The sequence below is a fragment of the Mus caroli genome, chromosome 10 (assembly GCF_900094665.2).
Source record: "Mus caroli chromosome 10, CAROLI_EIJ_v1.1, whole genome shotgun sequence".
In the NCBI taxonomy this organism is placed as follows: domain Eukaryota; kingdom Metazoa; phylum Chordata; class Mammalia; order Rodentia; family Muridae; genus Mus; species Mus caroli.
This window is the reverse complement of record NC_034579.1, coordinates 39,739,205-39,746,818: the sequence shown is the minus strand read 5'-3', so window position 1 is coordinate 39,746,818 and position 7,614 is coordinate 39,739,205. Positions and strand designations below refer to the sequence as shown.

Here is a 7,614-nt window from a genome sequence, read left to right as displayed (position 1 = left end):
CCTCTTCAAGGTTCAGAGACAGGCCCAGGCCCACATCACTTTTTGCTTTTGGCCTGGGCCTCTTCTGGGGAAGGGATAGGCCTAGGCCCGTATCTCTATTTGTTTTGGACCTGACCTCCTTCCAGGTCAGATTTTCCCATTGCCCACACTCTTTTTTTTCCTGTTTGTTTGGCCAGGCCTCTTTCTTTTCAGTCCTACTTATCTAGGTCCAGAAATCCTTACTATCAGGATATATGGTTCTTTTTATGTTTGAAGTACTGGATTCTTTTGAGTTCAAATTTGTCCAAAGCTTCTTTGTTTTTAGCCTTGATCTTGGTCAATATTTGGGGGAAAGAGAGACAGATATTGATTGATGTATTTAGTATTCTTCTCTGGCATCTCAAATACACTCAGAACATCATTTACCTATCCACTAGGGAACATGCTCAGACTTTACACTCATAGTTTACAGTCCAGGTAAAACAAATTATACACTATACAATTAGAAAGATTAATAAAAATGATTCCTGTTGCATAGCTGTCCATGCCTGTGGTAGAGAGTACCCATGAACTCACTTGGAAAGATTGTTGCTTCTAAGTTGTGAGAGCCACAGGAGAGTCTCACCAAGGCCCCATGATACATAACCCTCCTTCCGGAGGTCCCATGATGGAATATCACAGGAAGTTAGGGGAAACAATAGAGCTTAGTCCTCTAAATGTCTTGCTAAGGCACTGAAGGCTGTGTAGATCTTCACAATTTCCTATATGGGATGTGTCTTCTTTCTATGTGTTGTACATGGCCATGCTCTGTGAGGATATCCCTCTAGTCCTTGCTATTATCACGCCTGTCCTGTTCATCAAAACCCCTCAGATACTGAACGGTACCTTAGTCACCCCTTTCACAAAAAGCCCTCTGTCAAGTACATGTCCCGATGTGAGATCAGGTCTTTACCCAAAAATTTTCCTGCACTGACTTACCTAAAAAGCATCTCTGCCACCTTCTCCTATCATGGACTCTGCTGCCCTCAGAACTAGGGTACACCCATAACCATGACAGTGACCCCTTCTGTGAGGTCACAGAGGCCAAGCCTCACTCTGTTTAGGAAAGCTCAAAGGGTGTCCAGGCACACAGGTGCCTTTTAGACTGGTATCAAATTGATTGAAAATTTGGCCTCTAACCTGTCTCTTCACCACCATTAAAGACAGCTTGTAGTAGGATTTCCCAGAAAGCAGCATTTCAGGAAGTTTCCCTTCCTGGCCTCATCATGATAGTCGATGACTTCTGAGAATGTCACTAAAGAAACAAATGATATGATCCTCTACACACACACACACACACACAGAGAGAGAGAGAGAGAGAGAGAGAGAGAGATTCATTAACAAATACATTAACAGCCATAAATATAAATATGTTAAGTAGATGAAGAAGGGATGTGATATCAATGTCAGTGGCCATGCAGGAAAGGTGAGTTGAAAATAAAGATTTCTAGGAAGGTTCATGTTTAAAAGAAAACACAGAGAAGGTCCTAGGAAAGCACTTCCTTATGAACCTGTGTAACATATGTTCCCTGAAATAATGGCATAGGGGGCAATGTAAGTAGTTGATCACTTATGAGCGTGAGTTTTGAGTCTTAAAAGCAGGTACTGACTTGACAGTTTCTTCCAGAGGCCTCCCTTCCTGGCACATGTATGGTGTCTTCTCCCTGAGTCTATATATAGCATGCCATTCGGCAGGCACCCTTGTATTTACTGCTGTTCTGGCTTAACAGAACTCCCATTGTGTTAAATAAGGAACACCTCAAGAACTTCACAGAGCCCCTTGTCACTGTCATTCAGGTCCTTGCTCCTGCTCTTTCCTGCATGCCTTTTTACCTGAAGGCACATGTACTCCCGTATATACACTCCCAGACCATGCATACTAACATACAATTTAAATATAATTATGTATAGTGTGCAGGGTTAGGTAGAGTGTTGGAATAACATGTCCTGTTTGTGGTGCAATAGGCTAAACACAGACAGTCTGGTCTCCAGTCTGAACTCTGGGACCCAGTGGTGATAATTCACCTACACGGGATAGAAGGAGTTCTCTCATGTCTCCTGGAACTCTGGCTCCTGTCAAAGTTACCATCCCCTCAGCCCCCACAGGAGAAGCATGGTTAGTAGTCATATAGGCAAAGTCTCAAGCTTCTGACTTTCAGGCTAGACTCCTCCCCAGTTACCTAGCAACAGTAAAGATACCAGCATACCATAAAAAGGGCTGTTTGACCCCTCCTCACTCTCTCACTCCTCTTGCTCTTAATCCCCTTACTCTCCTCTCTCCTTTCCTCTCTCTTCATCTCTCTCCCTCTTACTCTCTAGACTTTCTTCTCTATCTCCCTTTCCCCTTTGTCTCCTCTTGGCCATGGCTGGTCTCTCTCTCTCTCTTTTACCTTCTATCCTTTCTCCCTGCCTTTCTATAATAAAGCTTTTAAACCATGTGCTCATCAAGGCCCGCTGCACAGACCCTCGCCTGTGTAGGAACCTCTCTCCCTCAGCCCTCACTCCCATAACCCCAGGGCTACAGAGTTTTGCTCTGGGGCCCCTCGGTCAGGGGCTGCCCCTTGTCCACCCCTTATTGAGTGGGGTCAGTGGCTTAGATGCCCACCTGGTGCCGAGTAGAAAGCGTCTGGTAGCCCTCCCATGGCCACCTGCCCAGAGCATAGGTGGAACTCTGGCCAGACGTGGGCTAACCTCCCTCCCTCTCCCCCAGCCCCCCTTAGTTCCCACACCTGTTGAGTACCTGCTTTCAGTCATGCTAGAGGCAACCCCTGGACATAAAAGACAAGATTATTACTGTGAAGAAGCAAAGTCCCTTCAGAAGCCCAGACAGTAGGACTCTGCACCATCTCCTACCTGCCCTGGACACAATGGACTGCCATTAGTGATAGTTGTCCATGGCTTAGGGCACAAGAGCAGAACTTCATCCCGCACTAGTCTGGAGCCTGGAGTCTTTTCATGTGGTACAAGCTGGGTGTGACCATTCCCTAGGCTTATTCTCTTGTGAGTTGTAGGTGTTGTCTCCCTGAGTACTTGTTTGGCAAGTTCTTTAGCATGTGCATGTGCACGTGTACACACACACACACACACACACACACACACACACCCTGCTGATACTTACCGCAACAGTTTCTACTGCTTTAGCACAGGCCCTGCTAAAGGTCACTTCAAGGACCACATTAGGCTTCTGTGGGAAGCCACATATGCCATTGCAGGGTGGTGCTGGCTACTGCTGGCCACCACACATAAGTTTGGGTAAACAACCAATGTGTACATGTGCAGTAAAGTTTTTTTGCCAAGACACTGCCTGGCCAGGGCATGATAATGAGGTTTTGTGAGGTACTAAGAGAGTATAACCAATCGGATGTGAGACATGCAAATGAGGTAGAAAGCATAACCAATCTGGGTGTGAGACACGCCTCTCCTAGGCCTATATAAGCAGCACCAGTTCTGGATTTGGGGTCTTTTCCCCTCTGCAATCAAGCTCTCCCAATAAACATAAGGGGTTTAAAATTTTCAGAAAGCACAGTGAGCAGATTCTTAAAAGAGATAGACAGACTCGCTCCTTGGTTTGCTCCCACTGGGTCACTGACGCTACCTAGTTGGGAAAAGTTAGGGAGAGATATAGCGAGAGAGGAAGCAGACAGGAAAGTGAAAGCAGGAACAAGGCCATTATGGAAATTAATTAAGGCTTGTATCCAGGACAAGAAATGTGAGCTAGCAGTTAAGGAAGGGCAGCAACTTTTACAGGAGCAACAGGAAAGTATGTCAGAAACAGAGAGCTATGAAAAAGAAGGCATGAGCAGAAAGATAAGTAAAGGAAGAGAAATAAAAGGAGAAAAGGAAAAGAAACCAAAATATAAAGATACAAAAGATAATAAAGATACAAAAGATAATATAAAATATAAAGATACAAAAGATAATATGAAATATAAAGATACAAAAGATAATATAAAATATAAAGATATAAAAGATAATATGAAAAATGAAAATCAGAAAATTAAGTCAATTTACCCTCCTCTCAAGGACTTTGAATTATTAGAATTATCTTGCTCAGAGGACTCAGAATTATCAGCAGGGGAGGAGGAAGATTTGGAGGAGGCTGCTGCAGAGTATGAGGTGGAAAGATATGGTCCAATAGGGAGGAGTATCAGTGCTCCCCCACCTCCTCCACCTTATACAGATAAGAAAACAAATGCCAATGGCCACTCTTTTTGCACTCCTAGAGGGATGCGGAAAATATGTCAGGCCTTTCCTGTTTTTCAGGATCAAGCTCAACAGCAATATTATGAGCCAATATCGCATAAACAAGTGAAAGAGTTAGCAGAGTCAGTAAGGACCTATGGAGTCAATGCCTCATTTACTCATTCCCAAATTGATAGACTGGCTCACAATGCCATAACTCCTTTTGATTTGATGAGTGTGGTAAAGGCATGTCTTACGATGGGACAGTGTCTAGATTGGAAGTCTATATGGCATGATCTGTGTTTGAGTCAGGTCCGTGCTAATGCTACTGCAGGGCAACCAGCATGGAGCTTTGAAATGCTTACAGGTCAGAGTATATGGACAAACAATCAATTAGCATACCCAGTGCAGGTCTATGATCAAATCAATCAGGCAGCAATGAAAGCTTGGAAAGCATTGCCTAATTGAGGAGAGGTTTCTGGTAATTTGACAAAAATTATTCAGGGAGTTAATGAGCCGTTCTCTGAATTTGTGGCTCACATGATGGAAGCGGCAGGACGCATATTTGGTGATTTTGAGGCCGCATTGCCACTAATTGAACAATTAGTTTATGAGCAATGTACCAAAAAATGGAGAAATGCTATCACACCTTGGAAAGGGAAAGGACTACAGGCGTGGATGAAAGCCTGTAGAGAAATAGGAGGACCCCTTTCAAATGCAGGGCTGGCTGCCGCAGTTTTGATGGCACAAACAAAAGGAATAACCTGCTATAATTGTGGACAAACAGGTCATATGCAAAAGCAGTGTACAAGGGTAGAAAGAGTAGATTTGAAAAAAAAAGTACCAAGTTTTTGCACAAAATGTGGGAAAGGAAGACATTGGGCAAATGAATGTAGACCAGTCAGAGATATAAAAGGAAGGCCTATACCTCAGTTTAAAGTACAACAGCCAAAAAACGGAGTGAGGCGCCCCTGTCCCTAGGGCCCCCAAATGTATGGGACACTCTAGACCACAGTGTCCATGAGGCCACCCAGAGACCAAGGAGAGCCACTAAAGCAGTTATCCTGCTTGGGATCTTTTAGCAAAAGAGAGAAAAAATGAAAATAAGCTATTTCTGAGACCTCCTAGGGACAGAAGGAAAACAGGAGACGTCTTGCTTCCTTTTTGGCTCCTATGGAGATATTTTTAGCTCTGGTTAGGATATCTGCGTCCCTTTGAGACATCAAGTTCTATTCCCTGTCTGTCTGTTGTCTGTTTTTGGTGCACCAAATTGTCCATATGTCTGTCAATTCATATTTGTTTTTGTTTGGATGATTGAATGATTGTTGTTCTGTGTTTCATGTTGAAAAATATAAATGGTTAAAACTTTATCTGCTGGCTGTCCATCCGTTAAAAAGCAGTCTCAGTCTTCACAGCAGAAACTGATAAGTTAGCTGCACTGTGACTGGGAGTCAAGTACAGCTGAAAAACCCCTGCGGAGGGCCAATTGCAAATGGAGCTCTTAAAGGGGCAGGCAGCCTTTTGCTTGTACCTGGCTCCTATTCAAGGGAGAAATTCCTAAGCTGAAGTTAGCCACTGGCAAGAAAGACTAAACAGATACGTCCTAGCTGTTTATTTTGTAAATCTAAATAGTATATATGACTGACGCTTCCTAAAAGTCTATGGTTTGGGGCTGGAAAGCCACCCTGAAAACAAATGTTCTGTTCCTGTTAGGGAAACATTCATGACCTACACCTGGCATCAAGGCAACCGACTCCCACAGTCTATGTCCTGGGGAGGATACGGAATGTATATGAAGGCCTCTATCTCAAACCAGTCATTAGGTAACTAGGAGAATTAAAACTTCTTTAAAACACAAAAACAAATTCAACATTCCTATAGAAACAGCACTTTAGAGTGGCCAGTGTTAGGTGCTAGCATCAATTAACCACAGAACAGTACTTTCCTTCCCACTTAGTCTACCAAACAAGAGATGTGCTAGGTGGCTACGTGGGCAGGAGAAGAAATAGAAACAAATTCCCAGAGGATGTTTTTAGCCATCTCAATGTTGTTGTGGGCAAAGCTCACATGAACAGAAGCTTGAGATATTGTCCTACAGTGTGGTAAATGTGTTGAATTTATTAATGCACCTTCCGTGGGCATTAATCCTCACGGATTGTGACCCCTAGATGTTTGGCAAATGGACGTCACGCATATCCCAGCTTTTGGTAAATTACAATATGTACATGTGTCCATCGATACCAGTTCTGGTGTCCTACATGCCTCTCCCTTGACAGGGGAAAAGGCAGTTCATGTCATATCTCACTGCTTAGAGGCTTGGGCTGCATAGGGCAAGCCCCTAGTGCTAAAGACAGATGATGGTCCTGCATATACTTCTTCTAAATTTAGTCAATTTTGCAAACAAATGCAAGTGAAACATATTACTGGNCTACCCTATAATCCACAGGGCCAAGGCATCATTGAAAGAGCCCATCATACTTTGAAACAATATTTGCAAAAACAAAAAGGGGGAATAGAGGCTATGACGCCAAAGATGGCTCTATCCCTTACAATATTTACTCTTAATTTTTTAAAAATTGGATGATGCTGGAAGATCACCAGCCGAAAGGCATGGACAATGGCCTCAACTGCCCAATGAAATGGTCAAATGGAAAAATGTCCTTGATAATAAATGGTATGGCACAGATCCCATATTAATTGGATCCCGGGGAGCTATTTGTGTTTTTCCGCAGGGTGAAGATAATCCACTTTGGGTTCTGATGCGACTGACAAGGATCGTGAAAGAGCAAGATGAATCCTAAGATGATCCTGTTATTCTTACTCCTGATGATTGAGACCGGGATAAGTATANCTTTGTGGGCCATAGTAAGATCATGGCCAGTACCTTTACCAGTACATTCCAATTCTTCTACCTTGCCTTTGTTTTTTGCAATGGAATGCTTTTTGGATGCGCCTTGTGCACGACAAACTCCTCAAGAGCCACCGGTGTATAATAGTACGAGTTTTCATTTAAATTATACACTATGCTTTGTACATAATGTGGATAAACCTTTTACACCCTGTATGTTTTTAAAGAAAAAGATTATCTCTAATTGTGCAGATCCCACTAGCCAAAATAAAGTGAGCTCTGGAGTGTTATTTTAATGCTTTAACGCAAGTTGTCCAAGGAGCGCAATCAGGCTCAGGTGATGCTGGAAATAATGTAATTTCACCTATAAACATCACCACTATTCTGATAAATGGAAATGTGACTATTCCCAAAAGATCACCATGGCCTGTGGGCAATGCTACCGCTATACGCAGCATGCCTTGGTGTCATCCGGACCTTGCATTTCCTATAGTTTTTTCACCTTGTCAATCAAAAATTTTTCCTCAGAAAGAAATAGCAAAGGGTTTTGTTTTGTCACCTCCATT

The 7,614-nt window shown here is 43.1% G+C and overlaps 1 long non-coding RNA gene across 1 annotated transcript in view; it reads right to left on the bottom strand.

Annotated features, from left to right (window-relative positions):
- Window positions 1-247: 247 nt before the first annotated feature.
- The window catches only part of LOC110302824, a 10,706-nt gene continuing 3,339 nt past the window's right edge, over window positions 248-7,614 (bottom strand). Inside the window, exon 3 of the long non-coding RNA XR_002378853.1 lies at window positions 248-311. This is a non-coding gene — a long non-coding RNA (uncharacterized LOC110302824). The remainder of the gene's footprint in view (window positions 312-7,614) is intronic.